The sequence below is a fragment of the Ranitomeya variabilis genome, chromosome 5, assembly GCF_051348905.1.
Source record: "Ranitomeya variabilis isolate aRanVar5 chromosome 5, aRanVar5.hap1, whole genome shotgun sequence".
Taxonomy (NCBI): Eukaryota; Metazoa; Chordata; class Amphibia; order Anura; family Dendrobatidae; genus Ranitomeya; species Ranitomeya variabilis.
In genome coordinates this window covers 101751370-101769941 of record NC_135236.1, presented here as the reverse complement: position 1 = coordinate 101769941, position 18572 = coordinate 101751370, and the positions used below count along the sequence as shown (strand labels likewise).

The window sequence follows — 18572 nt, the reverse complement described above, 5'->3', positions numbered from 1 at the left end:
TCGCCTGCCTCGGGTCTGGCCCAGTGTCTGGTGAGTTGGATCTCCACCTCGTGTCTGGCCCAGTGTCTGGTGCGCTGGGCTACCCGCCTCAGGTCTGGCCCAGTGTCTGGTGCGCTGGGTCGCCCGCCTCAGGTCTGTCCCAGTGTCTGGTCTATTGTGCCTTCCGCCTTGGGTCTGGCCCAGTGTCTGGTGCGCTGGGCCACCCGCCTCAGGTCTGGCTTAGTGTCTGGTGTGCTGGGCCGCCCGCCTTGGGTCTGGCCCAGTGTCTGGTGCGCTGGGCCGCCCGCCTTGGGTATGGCCCAGTGTCTGGTGCGCTGGGCCACCCGCCTCGGGTCTGGCCCAGTGTCTGGTGCGCTGGGCCACCCACCTCGGGTCTGGCCCAGTGTCTGGTGCGCTGGGCCACCCACCTCGGGTCTGGCCCAGTGTCTGGTGCGCTGGGCCACCCGCCTCCGGTCTGGCCCAGTGTCTGGTGCGCTGGGCCGCCTTCTTTGGGTCTGGCCCAGTGTCTAGTGCTGTGGGCCGCCTGCCTCAGGTCTGGCCCAGTGTCTGGTGTGTTGGGTCTCCGGCCTTGCGTCAGGCCCTATTTGAATAGAGGCTGATCTGCAGTACCAAGCTTCAGCCACTAAACTGTGAATGGAGCTCTGCAGTGCAGCTCCATTCAGTGTTTATCTTCGACCACTATTCGCACTTGTAACAGCTGATTCATGGGAATGCCGAGTGTCGAACCCCTCTGATCTTGTTGGTGGACATCCTCTTTAAGACTGATGAGTGGTAAAGGACAGGATTACTTAGTAGGTAATAAATCATTACCCGTCTTCCAATGTTTGGCAAGTCCCTATATAAGAGTTTTTCCTTAGTACATATCACCTACTGCTCAATGTACTAAAGGAACACGCAGTACTCCATACTGGAATTCCTGACCATAGGAAAATTGCTGAAAACAGATAAATCTAATTTCTTGGATTTTTTCTCTATTTAGCCTTGCGTGCCACTTTTGGACTTGCATGCCTTGTTTGTCCTTGCAGGCTTGCGTGCCTCATTTGGTTTGCACTGTTGCTGTGGCTTGGTTGGTTGGGGCGCCTGTCTTGTGAGAGGGAGTTCTACAATTTGGATTTCAGCTGTTTTTGGTGTTCATCTTCTCAGTATGAAGCTTATCTTGTTTCATGGTTGGGTCTCCCCTTCTCAGTATGAAGCTTAAATCTTGTATCATGGTTGGGTCTCCCGCCTCAGGTCTGGTCTTGTGTCTGTTGTGTTGGGCCTCCCACCTTGGGTCTTGCACTGTGTCTGGTGTTTGGCCTGCCTGAGGCTTTTCCATCCACTTTGTAGTTGTTGATTCGAATGCCACCTCAAGTGTAAGGTTTTTTGGCTACCTCTACCTCATGACGTGACTTGATGCCTTCAGTGGAGTGTGACGTTTAGTGGTATGTACAACTTGTGACTTGTAGGTCTGTGTTCACTAGTGCCTCAAAGCTTCAATAACCTTTACTAGCAATACTTCTTATATTGGAAAAATTGCTGCTGGATGATAACCGTGGTCTGTGATGATTTTATCAAAGAACTAGGAGAGGCCTTAATAAAATACAGTCCTGAGGGTAGCTGGTGAGTCCAAGAAATTTTCAGTCCATCCCTTGTATTTACAGTAGATGTTAAATGCGGAAAGAAATTCATCACTAGAACCGCCATTAGTACAGAAACCCAAGCATCACAACCCCCATCAGTACAGAAATACATCCATATAACCCCCATCAGCGCAGAAACATAGCATCAAAACCCTCGTCCACTACAAAAACCACCATCAGTATATGGTAGATCAATTGTAATGTCAGGTCAGGCCCATATACATTTGTATCGCATGAATTTACAACTTTTAGTACATCTTTAACATTGGTAAGGAGATACTGGGAATTGTTGCCATCAGTTCTCATCAGACTGCAGGCCATAGAGGAACCACAGCAGTGATGAGAATTAGTATCACAAATAAAATGTACATGCTGGTACCTTATAAATGACGTTGTCTCTGATTAGTCGTTCTTTCTTTTCTTCATCTTGTCCAGACACTATGATGACTTTTCACAGCCACAGCTGACTTCCATCTTCTCTGGTTTTGTGCAGCACTTTCCCACACATTACCCTTAAATAGCAGTGTCATTGTAATGCTCCTGAATAAAAATATCTGCCCAGCACTGAGCCCCTGAATAAATAATTGCATCCCACTACGTTATCTGCACAATATATGACCCACACACTGTCGCTCTTAGGGTTTGTTCCCACGGTCAGTAAACACTGCGGGTGGGATGCTGCATACTTCCACAGCGTCAAACCCGCAGCGGCCAGATCTTACAGCATAGTGGATGGGATTTGAAGATATCCAATCTCCACTATGCTTGCATCTGCACCCTCGGCTTCCCTGCGGAGACGCACATGCGGCGCCTCTTTCCAGACCAAGCATGTCTATTTATCTTGCGGAGACGCTCAGTCTCCGCAAGATGAATGTCACCCGTACAATGTATTGGGCACGGTGACTCCGCACGGTTCATTGAACACATGCGGAATCAACTGCGTTCAAAAGCCGGTAGCGCTTTGTATGGACTTGTGCTGCGTCCAAAGCACTGCCGGTTCCTGACCGTGGGAATATACCCTTATGGTACATGCCCTCCACACTGCCGATTCCTTTCCATTTTAGGCCCCCTATTCACACTGTCCTCACACTGTGCTCCCCCTTTAGGGCCCAATCTCTACACTGTGCCCCCTTATCACACTTCTTCCCCCTCCTTAACATACTGTCCCCTCCTGCTGTGCCCTTACACTGTCCCCCCCATACTACTCCGTCTTTATTTTGTGTCCACTCAGAACTTTCTCCCGCATACCATTTCTTCACACTGTTCAGTTAATAGTCTCCTCACACGTTTTCCCCCTCCTCATGCTGTCTACTCTTACATCCCACTGCTAACCATATTTACCCCCTAGCTCTCCTTACTGCCTCCTCACACATCCGCCCTGACTCTTTATAGTGTCCCTATCTATCACCCTCTCTCTATACTGTGTCTGTATACTTCCCCCCCACTCACCATAGTGTGTCTGCACCCATCCCTTTCTCATTCCCCAAACTATGTCCTCATATCTTGCTCCCCCAAATATTGTTTGCACCAATGCCTTTCCTGTTTCCCAAAGTGTATACTGGAATCTTACCCCTCCCCCCACCCATTTTGTTGCTGAACCCATCTTTTCCTCCTTCCCCAAACTGTGACCTCAAATTTGACTCCCCTTCACCCCCACCCATATCTCATCTGCTCCCATCCCTTCCTTGTTCCCCAAACTGTGTCCTCAAAACTTACTCTCAATATTGTCTGCTCTCATCCCATCCCCGTTCCCCATCGGTGGCCTAAAATCTTACCCCCCTGCCTCATTTTGTGGCTGCACCAATCCCTTCCTCCTTCACCAATCTGTGTCCTAAAAATTTGCTCCCCTCCACCCCCAATATTCTGCACCCATCCCTGCTTCCTCGTTTCCCAAACTCGTGTCTTCAAATGTATATTACCCCCCCCCTCCTTATTGTCTGTACTCATCCCATCCTCTTTCCCCATACTGTGGCCTAAAATCTCACTCCCCTCCCCTATTGTTTTGTGGCTGCACCCATCCCTTCCTCCTTCACCAAGAGCCCCAACAACATAATGTGTGACCAGGCCCCCTAGATTGTGAGAAGAGGCGCTTACTTGGACTTCTCCCCTTCAAGCCGTCAGGGTCTAAAAACACAAAATGATTCCAGTTTAGAAATTTGTACATTCTACTCCAATTGTGATGTCATGGAATGTCGATGACGTCACGTGCTTTTTTTATGGTTATAAGATGCACATTTAAAGGGATCCTTTTATCTATATTACCGACTGCTCTGTGTACTAAAAGAAACCACAGGACTCCATACGTCCATTCCTGACCGACCGCAGTAAGCTAAAACTCCAATGCCCTAATTCCACAGTAGCAAAAGAGCTGACAACAGAATTATAGCACCTGCTACTAGATTTCTGTTACAAAATACTATAATTTGATCACATAAATGGCAAAAGTACCCAAAAATGGAGCCACATAAATATGCCCCAACTTGGCCACCCCCTATCTACGTGCCCTACCTGCTCCTATAGGGGGCATGTAACACTCTGTATCCTGTAGGGGACGCTGCTACTCCCCAGCAATACAGCAGCTAATTGCTAGTGGTTTTAGCTGCTATACCCTCCTCATTTAGGGAAAGGGTTGTCCTGAAAATGTCTTATTACACCGAGTGTTACTGGCAATTCATGATACATCTGGTGGTTATGCTTTAAGTATACTAAAGCTTAACCCCTCTACGACCTATGACGCTGTAGCGCCCCCACCGCCGCAGGGCCAAGGGGTACCCGGTACCGGGCCTGTGTGAGTCTCTGCTCTGGGGTTGTCACGGTGGCTAGGCCCAGTCCGTGACCCTGCCGAGGGGCGTACAGTGATAGGTATGATGTAGATGGTGGTGATGAGGCTGTAGTGGTGCAGTGCAGTAAATAACGAGGACACCAGGTTGCAGTCTCTTTACCTCTTTACTGAAGATCTCTGGGTCCTCAGTCCAGAACACGGTTCACCAGGCTGCGCAAGTCCGGCCGGTCCAATGGCACCTCCAGAGTTCTCTTCACAGGTGGAAATCGGTGCCTTCCTTCTAGCGCTATGTGTTGTGGTCCTTCCCTGCTGTGCTTACAGAAAGTCCCCACAACTGTTGTGTCTGTTTCTTAAGTTCCCTCACAACTCGATTAGATGATGTTCTGCTAATCCTCCGTCCCTCCCTGTTGTTCTGGTTGGGACGGCACCCGTTTGACGGGTAGGCTCGGAGCTCTTCCGGGACCCTAGAGTCGCCCCTCTCCACAAGTTGCCCCCCAAGACTGCATAGGTGATTAAAGTTAGACAGCCCGCCTTAGACTGACTGTCCTGCCGCTGTTTGGAGTATTGCTTGAAGCTGAATGTTATGATACTCCCTCGGCGTTCCGGCCACCGGTAGTGCGCCTCAGTAGGATGTTGCTTCGGTCTTACAGCACGACTCCTACTGGTATTTCTCCTTTTGCGTGATCTCGTTTCTCACTCAGCACAATCTATCTCTCTTCTAATCCTTCCTTGGGCACCGCCGCTACCCGGAGCAGGCGCGGTTCCGTTACGTTCGTTCAAGTTGCCAAGCCTCTGTCAGGATCCCACCCCTGACAGAGACCCTACTGTATCTTCCCCTACAACACCCCCTGCCACAAGGTGTTGCCTGGTTCCAACCCAGTCAGCTTTCTGATCTAACTTCCTGCCTGACCCCCAGTTTACCCACTATGGTGGGGAGTGGCCTAATGAATAGCACCCTTAGCTCCCCCCGGAGGCCCGGCTGTGAAATGTATTGGTGTCTGTGATACCTGATCAGATGAACTCCTTCAGTGCCATCAGACGCACCATAGCTCCCCATAGTGGCGGAGCCACAGTACTGCAACGACCAGGACTCTGGGGCGCTGCAACGCGTATACACGTGTCCCGGCATTTGATGCATGCTCCGGCGATGAGCCCGCATGTTTTCAGGCACTTGAAAAATGGCGCAATTTTTAATTATTTATTTTTATATATATATATATATATATATATATATATATATATATATATATATATATATTTTTTTTTACAAACATTGACATTTTTTCAACACTTAAATAAAACAGAATCTATACATGTTTGGTGTCTGCGAAGTTGTCATGACCTGGAGAATCATAATAGCAGGTCAGTTTTTACATTTAGTGGACATAGAAAAAATTGTGGATTGGATTTGCACTTTTTTTCTTTTTTTTTTTGCAGTTTCACCGCACTTTGATGTACACAAGATGGTAAAACCAATGGTGGTGTTCAAAAGTACAACTCGTCCCTCAAAAAAAACAAGCCCCCATACGGCACTATTATCCAAAAATACAAAAGTTATGGCTCTGGGAAGAAGGGAGCAAAACAACAAACACAAAAATGGGAAACGCCAAGGTTGTGAAAGGGTTAAAAGTAAAGAGCTACTTACCTGGACTTGCCTCCTTCCAACTGTCAGGTCCTAGTGGCGCAAGATGGCTCCGCTGCGGAGCTTCATACATTCTACTCCAATTGTGATGTCATGAGCCTTGTGATGTCATCAGAGCTGTCACTGTTATTTCACATTTACAGCCGCAAGAAAAAGTTCATTTAATTTTATTAAAACAAAATAACATGGTGGATAATTGTAGGCTGTGATTATTTTACATACTGCTACTAATATTTGGGGGTAATAGTCATATCCTTGCCCCCCCACCCCATGCACTGCACTTTTTTAATGTTCATTATTATAATGGAGAATTCACAAGCCCTGCATGTAGATTATACAGTTGTGCTCAAACGTTTGCGTTACCCGTTAGAATTTTTGCTTTCTTGCCCTTTTTTCAGAGAATATAAATAACACCAAAACTTTTTCTCTTTCCAAGGTTAGTGGTTGGGTGAAGCCATTTATTGTCAAACTACTGTTATCTCTTTTTAAATCATGACAACCCAAAACATCCAAATGACCCTGATCAAAAGTTTACACACCCCATTTCTTAATAACGTGTATTGCTCCCTCTAACATCGTTGACAGCTTGAAGTCTTTTGTGGTAGTTGTGGATGAGGTACTTTATTTTCTCAGATGGTAAAGATGCCCACTCTTCTTAGCAAAAAGCCTCCAGTTCCTGTAAATTCCTGGGCTGTCTAGCATGAACTGCGCGCTTGAGATCTCCCCAGAGTGGCTCAATGATATTGAGGTCAGAAGACTGAGATGGCCTCTCCAGAACCTTCACTTTGTTCTGCTGTAGCCAATGGCAGGTCGGCTTGACCTTGTGTTTTGGATCGTTGTCATGTTGAAACGTCCAAGTACGTCCCATGCGCAGCTTCCGGGCTGATGAGTGCACATTTGCCTCCAGTATTTGCTGATAACGTGCTGCATTCATCTTTCCTTCATCTTTGACCAAGTTTCCTGTGCCTTTGTAGCTCACACATCCCCCAAAACATCAGTGATCCACTTCCGTACTTTACAGTAGGAATGGTGTTCCTTTCATCATAGGCCTTGTTTATGGTTGTGGCCAAAAAGTTCAATTTTGGTCTCCTCACTCCAAATTACCCTGTTCCATAAGTTTTGTGGCTTGTCTCTGTGCTGTTTTGAGTATTGTAGGCAAGATACTTTGTGGCATTTGCTCAGTAATGGCTTTCTTCTGGGGACTCGAATACAGCCCATTTTTCTTCAAGTGCCTCCTTATTGTGCATCTTGAAACAACCACACCGCTAGTTTTCAGAAAGTCCTGTATTTCAGCTGATGTTATTGGTGGGTTTTTCTTTGCATCCCAAACAATTTTCCTGGCCTAGGGCGGCAGCAAGATGAAGTGCACATTTTTTTTTTTTCCCCTTGAGACCTTACCTCCCTGCCGCCATACTGTGTAATAAATTTGTTGTCTTTGCAGACAGGGGGAGCTCTATTCATTTGTATTCGTGTCTTTAAGAATACAAATAAATTACTGACACAGAGAGCTGATTCACCCTGGATGTGCCGGCGCTTGCTCTTCCAGGATCAGGGGAGAGCCAATCCGCTCCCTGCTCCAAAGTGCAGCGGCGGTCAAACACTTCTGACGTAGCTGCAGCACAATGAAGTGAATTTACCACGGTGCAGATGTCACAACAGATCGGGGAAACACCGGGAGCAGGTAAGCGCTCATAGAACCAAATATTTAGGGGGGTGGCAGTTTGTATAGACTGGGGGTCTCCCATGACAGCACCAAGAGAGAGGGGATCCGCCCTTCAAGAACAGGAAACCTAGAGACCTGAAAGGGCGGCACCTCTCTCCCGCATCAGTTGGTTTCCTGTCCTTGAAGGTTGACTCATTCCCAGGCCCAGCTTTTGGTTCAGGCAGCGGGGGTCCCGTGCCTCGGCTGGTGCGGGATCCCTTGAAGCACCACAGTGGGTCCAGGGGGACTGCACGGTAGTGAGCGGAAGCAGGGAGTGGTCCAGGCAGAATTAATGGCTCAATCGTGGACGCAGGGGAGTAGACCTGGGGCCGATGGCGGTGTGTGCTCTGGGGCCGCGGTCCTGGCACGTGTGCTGGCGTGCTTCCGGCGGCCAGTGTGGACCTGGGTGGCATAGCGCGGCCAGGGCGCGCCCCCTGTGACGCGGTCGGGACGCGCCTCTGTGACACGGCCGGGACTCCTGGTGAAGCTGCAGCTGTGTGGGCAGGCACGTCCGGGAGAATGGGAGGGGGCGCCAGGCTGTGGGTCATTCAGGTCTGCGTCATCAGGCCAGCAGGGGAGTCGCATGCAGTGGGCTTCCCGGGGGGGCGCGGTCATGGGGGTATGGCCTGCAGACCCCAGGTGAGGAAGTACCTGGCAGACCACGTGGAGGACCTGCTGACCCAGTAGAGCAGGGGTGCCGAATTGGGTGAATGGCCTAGGATATTAAAGCAGGCCAGGACAAGACCAGGTGCTTCCAGACCTATAATCCCAGCAAGGTGTCATGGAGTCACCAGAGCAGCAGGAGCTGGTGCAGTATTCACCTGTACAGCAGCAGACCACTGAGGAGCCCCACTTGCAATTCACCCGGCAATGACCGCAAAGCAGCGCAGGAGGTGGTCGTGTGGGTGAAAGATAGTCAAGAGAAGTTACAGCAGACTGGATAAGTCTTCAGCCTTCAGGGAGGATCCTTTGGCTGAGATTAGTGATGAGCGAGTATACTCTTTGCCCGGGTTTTCCCAAGCACGCTCAGGTGACCTCCGAGTATTTGTTAGTGTTCGGAGATTTAGTTTTCATCGCCTCAGCTGAATGATTTACAGCTACTCTACAGCTTGATTACATGTGGGGATTCCCTAGCAACCAGGCAACCCCCATATGTACTTAGGCTGGCTAGTAGCTGGAAATCATTCAGCTGCAGCGATGAAAACTAAATCTTCGAGCAGTCATAAATACTCAGAGGACACCCGAGCGTGCTCGGGAAAACCCGAGCAACGACTACACTCGCTCATCACTAGCTGAGATGTGTCTCCTGCGCAGTCCGGTACCATTCAGTTACTCCTCACTGGTAAGTGATCTTCGTGAAAGTTCACTTGGTGATGTAGTCTTCCCCCTTGTCTCTCCTAATTTTCTGCTAGGGAAAGAAGTGTACTGCTAAGTCCAAGCATAAGGAGAATGGGTGTTAAACCGAACCGTCTTCAACCAAATTGTGCAGATGTGGGGATGTCCGGACATAGACCTCTTTGCCACCAGGTTGAACAGAAGGGTGCTTCGGTTCTGTTCTCTAAACCCCAGAGAAGGTCCTCAGGGAGTAGATGCTCTGCTGATTCCATGGGACTTCAGTCTGGCATATGCCTTTCCCCCAATAGCCCTGATTCCGTTGGTGTTGAGAAAGATCCGGGAGGACAGGGCACGACTTATCTTAATCGCACCCTTTTGGGACAAAAGGCTGTGGTTTTCCTGGCTGAGGACGATGTCCGTCTCCAGTTCATGGGTTCTTCCGGAACTCCCAAATCTCCTCTTCCAAGGACCAATCTTCCATCCACGAGTGTCCAGTCTACATCTGAGGGCGTGGAATTTGAGAGGGCTCTTGTGATAGGGAAAGCGTTTTCTTACAATCTAGTGGCCACTTTACTTCAGAGTAGTAAAGTATCCACAACAAAGATATATGCCACAACCTGGAATAAGTTTCTATCAGCATCTAATGCAGAGATTGGGGGAGAGGTGCAGATAGAGCAAGTTCTGGAATTCCTACAAAAGGGCCTAGAGATGGGACTATCCACGAACACCCTCAAAGTCCAGGTATCAGCTCTGGGGGCCCTATATAGTTGTGATCTGGCTGGCAATTATTGGGTGGCTAGGTTTATTAGAGCATTGGCTAGGTCTAGGCCCATCCTTAAAGAGAGAATAATGCCTTGGGTTCTAAACCTAGTTTTAACAGCGGTGACAGAGTCTCCCTTCGAGCCCATTGATTTAGCCCCAATAAAAGTTCTTTCCCTTAAGACGGCCCTTCTTGTTGCATTAACATCGGCCTGTAGGGTTAGTGACATTCAGGCCTTTTCCAGACTTCCACCATATATCCAGTGTCTGGAGGATTGGGTCATCTTGAAACTGGATCCCTCTTGCCTACCAAAAGTAGCCTCTAAAATTCACAGACTGCAGGAGATGGTTCTTCCTTCCTTCTGTGCTAACCCTGGGAATCAGAAAGTAGAGAGGCTCCCTTCACTAGATGTCAGGAGATGCCTACTCAGATATATTTCTGTGACTGACCCTTGGAAAAGGAATAATTAGTTTTGTGTCCTTTCAGGGGGCTAAGAGATTTAAGGTTTCAAAATGCACTTTAACTAGATGGATCAGGGAAGTGATTTCTTTAGCCTATACAGCAAGTGGTAAGGCAGTTCCAGAGGGTCTGAAGGCTCACCTTTTATGTCTATATGTTTCCTTTCCTTGAAGGGAGGATCCCCTGTCTTATGGTGCGTAACTAAGACTTTTAGACTGGGGGTTAGGGGGTCTGTTACGGTATCCTGAGGATTAGTGTGCTATTAGTATAGACTGGGAATTAGGGGAGCTTTTACTATAGACTGGGAGTTATGGGGCAACGGGTGATTAGGGGGTTGTTACTAGAGACTGGGGCTCAACATTGAGAGAGGGGCAGCGCAGCGAGGGGGGCTTAGTATGGACGGAAGGACAAGGTGAGGGTTTCATTATTGAAAGGGGGCAGCGGTGCGGGTTCAGTATGGAGAGGGGCCCAGTTTGGAGGGAAAGACCGCATGAAGGACTCGGTCTAAAAGAAAAAAAAGTAGCAGCATGGCAGGTTCACTATGGAAAGGGGTCAGCATGGGGAAACTCAGTATGTGGAGTAGGGCAGCATGTTGGGCCTAGTATAGAGGGGGGCAGAGTGGGGGCATTGTAAGCAGAGAGGGGCAGCATTAGGGGCTGTGAGGTTGTGGGTTATAAAAATCACCTAGGCAGGTTAACGATGCAACTATTTTTTATTCCATACAGCCATGGTTGTACAACAAATCCAGGTAGATGGCCAACTTAAAATGCCCTCAGTCCACAAGTTCCTAATCTGAGATCGGTAGTTCCACTGGCTCCATACTAGGTGACACCCACTGTCTCCCAACTTTTGATTGGTCCACAGCGTTTGGTATCTCCAGCCAGTATAGTGTGCAGTCACAGCCTATGTTCCTCCAGTCGATGGATATCACGACCATAGCTCATGGATACCCCTCCAGCCGGCAACCGATCTCTAAAACTCCATAGATTATCCATCCCAGCTTGAATCCTCTCCCTTCGAAGTCCCTCCAACAACTGCCTGACTCAACCCTCGTGTCTTTTTCTCCCTCCCCCTTAAACATATACCCCTTTAGCTCACAGAGCAAAGCATATTCCATCACCTGGGTCTGCATGTGAGACCCGCTGTGGTGACGGCTCCCCAGGGTGTAATATCCCCAATCACACAATGGGTCTAGGGTTGGGAATACAGTGGGAGTGAGACCTTGATACAGATGGGATTGATAGTGTTGCCTTAGGGTACCGTCACACAGCGCAATTTTGATCGCTACAACGGCACGATTCGTGACGTTCCAGCGATGCATTTACGATATCGCTGTGTCTGACACGCTACTGCGATCCGGATCCCCGCTGAGAATCGTACGTCGTAGCAGATCGTTTGAAACTTTCTTTCGTCGTCTAGTGTCCCGCTGTGGCGGCATGATTGCATCGTGTGACACAGGTTGTATACGATGTGCGCACAGTAACCAACGGCTTCTACATCGCAAATACGTCATGAAATTATCGCTCCAGCGCCGTGTATTGCAACGTGTGACCGCAGTATACGACGCTGGAGCGATACTTATACGACGCTGCAACGTCACGAATCGTGCCGTCGTAGAGATGAAAATGGCACTGTGTGACGGTACCCTTAGGTATACATAAAGGCCCCGTCTCACATAGCGAGATCGCTAGCGAGATCGCTGCTGAGTCACAAGTTTTGTGACGCAACAGCGACCTCCATAGCGATCTCGCTATGTGTGACACGTACCAGCGATCAGGCCCCTGCTGCGAGATCGCTGGTCGTGTCGGAATGGCCTGGACCTTTTTTTGGTCGTTGAGGCCCCGCTGACATTGCTGAATCGGTGTGTGTGACACCGATCCAGCGATGTCTTCACTGGTAACCAGGGTAAACATCGGGTTACTAAGCGCAGGGCCGCGCTTAGTAACCCGATGTTTACCCTGGTTACCAGCGTAAATGTAAAAAAAAACAAACAGTACATACTCGCCTTCTGATGTCCGTCAGGTCCCTTGCCGTCTGCTTCCTGCTCTCACTGACTGCCGGCCGTACAGTGAGAAGTGAGAGCACAGCAGTGACGTCACCGCTGCGCTCTCAGTGTACGGCGGCTCAGTCAGCGCAGGAAGCAGACGGCAAGGGACCTGGACACCGAAAGGCGAGTATGTAGTGTTTGTTTTTTTTGGTAACCAGGGTAAACATCGGGTTACTAAGCGCGGCCCTGCGCTTAGTAACCCGATGTTTACCCTGGTTACCGGGTGCTGCAGGGGGACTTCGGCATCGTTGATGACAGTTTCAACGATGCCGAAGTCGTTCCCCTGATCGTTGGTCGCTGGGGAGAGCGGTCTGTGTGACAGCTCTCCAGCGACCACACAGCGACTTACCAACGATCACGGCCAGGTCGTATCGCTGGTCGTGATCGTTGGTAAATCGCTTAGTGAGACGGGGCCTTTAGATTCAGCCTGCATATCTTCTTCTGTTTACTGTCACTGAATAGAATCATTGATTCTTGAGGATGAACTGATAAGGAAGCAAATCACTAAGGTACCGTCACATTTAGCGACGCTGCAGCGATCTAGACAACGATCCCGATCGCTGCAGCGTCGCTGTGTGGTCGCTGGAGAGCTGTCACACAGACAGCTCTCCAGCGACCGACTACGAGAAGTCCCCTGGTAACCAGGGTAAACATGGGGTTACTAAGCGCAGGGCCGCGCTTAGTAACCCGATGTTTACCCTGGTTACCAGCGTAAACGTTAAAAAAAAAAACACTACATACTTACATTCCGGTGTCTGTCGCCCGGCGTTCTGCTTCCCTGCACTGTCAGCACTGGCCAGCCGTAAAGCAGAGTGGTGACGTCACCGCTCTGCTTTACAGCTGGCCGGCGCTCACAGCCAGTGCAGGAAAGCACAGCGCCGGGGGACAGACACCGGAATGTAAGTATGTAGTGTTTGTTTTTTTTACGTTTACGCTGGTAACCAGGGTAAACATCGGGTTACTAAGCGCGGCCCTGCGCTTAGTAACCCGATGTTTACCCTGGTTACCAGTGAAGACATCGCTGAATCGGCGTCACACACGCCGACTCAGCGATGTCAGCGGGATATCCAGCGACGAAATAAAGTTCTGGACTTTCTGCTCTGACCAACGATGGCACAGCAGGATCCTGATCGCTGCTGCGTGTCAAACTGAACGATATCGCTAGCCAGGACGCTGCAACATCACGGATCGCTAGCGATATCGTTCAGTGTGAAGGTACCTTAAGGCTACTTTCACACATCAGTTTTTTGGTTTCAGGCAGAATCCGGCAAATTTGTAAAAAAACGGATCCGATGTAAATTGTGAAAAACTGATGCTCCGGATCCGTTTTTTTAGCGAGAGAGAGAGACCCCAGAATGGAAATCTGCATAATTTGTATGGGAAATGCTTTGAAAATCGAATCAGGCCACCGGATTCATTCTTTCACACCTCCGTTTCATGTGTTTTTGGCTGATTCCGTCACTGTGCGGATGAAACGACTGGCCATCAGGCACAATCCGGTGCTAATACAACTCTATGGGGGAAAAAAAGGATCCGGCGTAAAAAAAACTGATCCGTTTTTTCAAACAATTGCCGGATTGTGCCTTGAAACAAAAAGCCTGATGTGTGAAAATAGCCTAATAAAACACAGTTAGAAAATATGTAATAAAACATACAATATCAATGCAACTGGGGCATGGGGGGCTCAATATGGAGAGTAGGGCAACGTGGAGGACTCAGCTCGGAGAGCGGTACAGTATGGGGGGCACAGCATGGAAAGAGGGCAGCGTGGTGCTCAGTATTGAAAGAGGTCCAGTGTGTATAGAGAAGGCCAGCATAAAGGGCTGAGTCAAAGAAAAACAAAGAATGGCAGCGTGGTGGGCTCAGTATGGAGAAGGGTCAGTATTGGGGAATCTGTATGGAGGGGGGCAGCATGATGGGGGATAGTGTGAAGACAGGGGTCAGTGTGGAATGGGGGCAGAGAGAGGAAGCAGCTTGAGGTGGGACAGTGTGGAAATTATATTTCATAACTGAGGAAAGTGTGGTTATAATTCATAAGGGAGGACAGTGTGGTGTTTTGTGCATAAAGCATCAGTGTAACAGTCATAAGACAGGCAATGTGGAAGGGGGGCAGTGTGAGTGAAATATTTTATAGGAATGGATAGTGTGGAAGCCATGTACCAAAAGAGGGACAATGTGGGGGTCATATTTTGTGCAGGGAGCACAGTGATGAACAGTTGTTTTTTCAGGGATATGGGAAGAAGCTTTTTAGGGCACAGCGTTGGGATGTGCTGCTGAAAACCAGGGAAGAGGGAAGTCTGCAGAGATGAGTTGTAACATTGAAAAGGCATCATGGAGTCAGGACCCATAAGGTACCTAGATCTGAGGTGCATTTACATTGGCCAGTTGCAGGCTTTAAACATCTGGTGATCTGCTATATGAAGCCAATTGTCAGTCGCTTAATAGCCTGTTCAAACTGAATGTGACCTCACTTTCATGTGCCCAGAACAGTGTACACAGGACAATGTGCTACTTAGGACGATTTAAAGGGAGTTTTTTTTCCCCTCCAAATGCCAGTTAAGGTATATACAAATTTATATAGGGGACTAGCCCCTATAAAAATTGTACCAGGCATATACATTTTAACTTAAAGGGACTCTGTCACCCCCCTCCAGCCGTTATAAACAAAAAGAGCCACCTTGTGCAGCAGTAATGCTGCATTCTGACAAGGTGGCTCTTTTAGTTATTGGTGCAGTCAAAGCAGAAATAAAGCGTTTTATAATTTCGCAAAAATACCTGTCTTTAGCCCTGGAGGCAGGTCTTAACCCCCTGCTGTACACGCCACACTGCCGTCACTCAAGGCTTCTTCGGCGCCAGGCGCCGCCCCCTCCGAGGTGTTTTCAAATCAAATCCGGCGCCTGCGCTGTTTTGTTCTGCCTGGGGCAGGCGCAGTGAACGCTGCCCGTCTGACCTCAGATGCAGTCTCGCAGCCTGGGCCTGTGCGGCCACCCAGCTTGTGAATCCCAGCCCTGCACTGTGCATAATGCATAACACACTGCGGGGCTGGGACTCACAAGCTGGGTGGCCGCACAGGCGCAGTCTGCGAGACTGCATCTGAGGTCAGACGGGCAGCGTTCACTGCGCCAGCCCCAGGCAGAACAAAACAGTGCAGGCGCCGGATTTGATTTGAAAACACCTCGAAGGGGGCGGCGCCCGGCGCCGAAGAAGCCTTGAGTGACGGCAGTGTGGCGTGTGCAGCAGGGGGGTTAAGACCTGCCTCCAGGGCTAATGACAGGTATTTTTGCGAAATTATAAAACGCTTTATTTCTGCTTTGACTGCACCAATAACTAAAACAGCCACCTTGTCAGAATGTAGCATTACTGCTGCACAAGGTGGCTCTTTTAGTTTAAAACGGCTGGAGGGGGTGACAGAGTCCCTTTAAGGGGAACCAGTCAGCTGATACATGCTGCCAAAATCATAGGCAGCCTGTATCCGCTTCTGACTGTAGTATCTCAGTCATGAATGTTTGTCCAAAACATACTTGGCTGCACAAGGGTGACTAGTTATGTATGCCTATACGAGCATATAGGCAAAGGCTCTTGAACATGCTTTTTGTTCAGCAGTGGAGTCTTGCGTGGTGAGGGTGCATACAGGCCATTGAGGTTGAGTGCATTATTTTTAGTTTTATTTGAAACAATTGTACCTGCTAATTCCAGGTCCTTTTCTGTAGCTCTCCATAGGTGATTTTTGACTCTTGGACAACTCTTCTGATAATTCTTTTCACTTCTCTGTCTGAAATCTTGCTGGGAGCATTTGGTCTTGGCCTGTTTATGGTGAAATGATCATCTTTCAAGTTCCGGATTATGGCCCCAACAGTGCTCTCTGAAACATTCAGTAGTTTAAAAATTCTTCTGTAACCAAAGCCATCAGTATGTTTTGCAACAATAAGGTTGCAAAGGTCTTGAGACAGCTCACTTGGTTTACCCATCATGTGATGTTTCTTTTGTGGCACCTTGGTGTGGTGTCATGACTTTCTATGGCTTTTTGCACCTCTTTCTTCAAGTGTTCAAGTACTTTTTCCGTGTGTCATTTCTCATTATTTCACATACGATAATTTATGGACAGCTATGGTTTGATTTCTTTGACTGTGTGGATTGGATGGGTTGTTACTGACATCTGGTGAGAACTTCAAGTTAATAGCACCTTTATAAAATTGTTGACGTGTTCAATACTTCACTTGATGTATAGCTGTATTTTGAATATATTTTGGTAATCAGTTAAAATGCCCAAATTTGTGTCACTGTCCAAATAATTCTGGACCTTACTTTAATTAAGCATAATAAATAATGGGAAATAATTGTGAAAAAAATTAAAATGGTAAATGAGAAACACTAGAAGTATTCTGTGCTATGAAATGTTCACGGTTATATAGCAGCATGGAATGACGTATCACCAGTGGGAATGGCAGCTTTGCACCCTTTTTTTGCATCAGCAGAACTGATACTTTCTATTGTGTCACATATGTGCAGCATGTTTAGTTTAGTTCTTATTCCAGCGCCCCCCACCCAGACATAATGTGGTTTCAGTTACCTGTGATGTTATAGAATACGTTTATCCTCACATGGAAATTATGACGCTACACCCTGAGGAGCAGAGACAGTGTAATAGCTGGGGAGGTGTCATTAGGTCAGGCTCATGACACTGTAATGAGAGCGCAGTCCCAGGAGTGGCAGGACCGGTTCATCAATGAAGAATGTTCCTAGATTAAAAATCTCTGCTGCACCTCATTCTATGTAATTGTATAAAACCCTGCACTATATAGAACAGAGTGCTATTCTGTACACTCGCTGGCCAATTAACCCATCTGGAATGTGAAAGTAAAGGCATACATTCGTAGGGATTGTTCAGAGAACACCACTTTTGAGCAACAGGCAAGGAATTTGAGGGACAGGTTTATTGAGAGAGGGTATCCAAAGAGAGTTGACAAAGACAACACCACCCTCCGTGACCCGATTCTGATTGAAACCAGACATTATGCGTAACTAATTATTGTTCAGTCAGGATCCATTATTTATTATTTATTTTTATTATATTATGTAGTACTGTATTATAATTATTATTTATTATTTTTTTTTATTTATTAGTATTATTATTTTATTGTTTAGTATTATTTTGTATTATTATTATTATTATTATTATTATTATTATTATGTTGTATTATCCTTATATATTATTTCTAAACACTTTTTCGGTGATTACTTTGTATATCCGTTCATACTGCACCCACACACACACAAATGATACACCAGTTGAAAGGTAAACTTGCCCCCTTCAGCAAGAAAATAGCCAAACAAACCACACATCCACGATGTGATCACAAAATACAGTTTAAACATTAATTTTCATAAGCCTGCAATAAGGAAAAATGACCTGAAAGTGGCACCACACTACCCCAAATCACAATACCACAAAGCTGCTTACAGACATCACCAACAAATCCTAACATTTGCCTTGGGGGCTTTCCAGCTTGCCGAACTCCTTGCCCAGCCGATTTCAGGCACATTGGAGGATTGCACACTTCACTGCAGGTGAGTCACATATGCAAACACATTTGTAAACATGCACTGCCTATTCAGTTGCACGCTTGCTCCGTTTATACTCCATGGACACACACAAATGATACACCATTTCAAAGGTCAAATTACCTGCAGGTGGCATTTGCCTTGGGGTCTTTCCAGCTTGCCGTAGTGCTTGCTCAGCCTATTTCAGGCAAATTCGAGGATTGCACACTTCACTGCAGGTGAGTCACATATGCAAACACATTTGTAAACATGCACTGCTTTTTCGGTGATTACTTCGCCCCACACACACAAATACACCATTTGAAAGGTAAACTTGCCTCCTTCGGCAAGAAAAGACACAAGCAAACCACACATTCACAATTTGATCAATAAACACAGTTTAATCATTTTCAGAAACCTGCTGCAAAAAAACTACCTGCAGGTGGCACCACAACCTCAAGACATTTTTTTAGCCTCTACTTATCAAACCAATTTATTGTATTACCAATCTACATATATAAATACCTCTGTGTTCATCATCTCATTAAATACATTAACATTTGACCAGCTTAATTTTCCTGAAATTGCCTGCGCCCCTGACAGCCAATGTGCGAAAACTTTGCACGGGCCAACTAGTATATTATTATTTTTTATTTTTATTGTTATTTAGTATTATTTAGTATTA

General features: G+C 47.6%; 1 protein-coding gene and 1 long non-coding RNA gene across 4 annotated transcripts in view; one reads left to right on the top strand and one right to left on the bottom strand.

Annotated features, from left to right (window-relative positions):
* Positions 1-18572, top strand: part of NFU1 (NFU1 iron-sulfur cluster scaffold) — a 98292-nt gene that overhangs the window by 67231 nt on the left and 12489 nt on the right. The gene's annotated exons all lie outside the window — the stretch shown is intronic.
* On the bottom strand, positions 740-6063 carry LOC143773395 (uncharacterized). Its single transcript, XR_013215165.1, has 3 exons — positions 6047-6063; positions 3714-3743; positions 740-2131 (listed from the first exon to the last, which is right to left on the bottom strand). It is a non-coding gene; the product is annotated as an uncharacterized LOC143773395 (long non-coding RNA).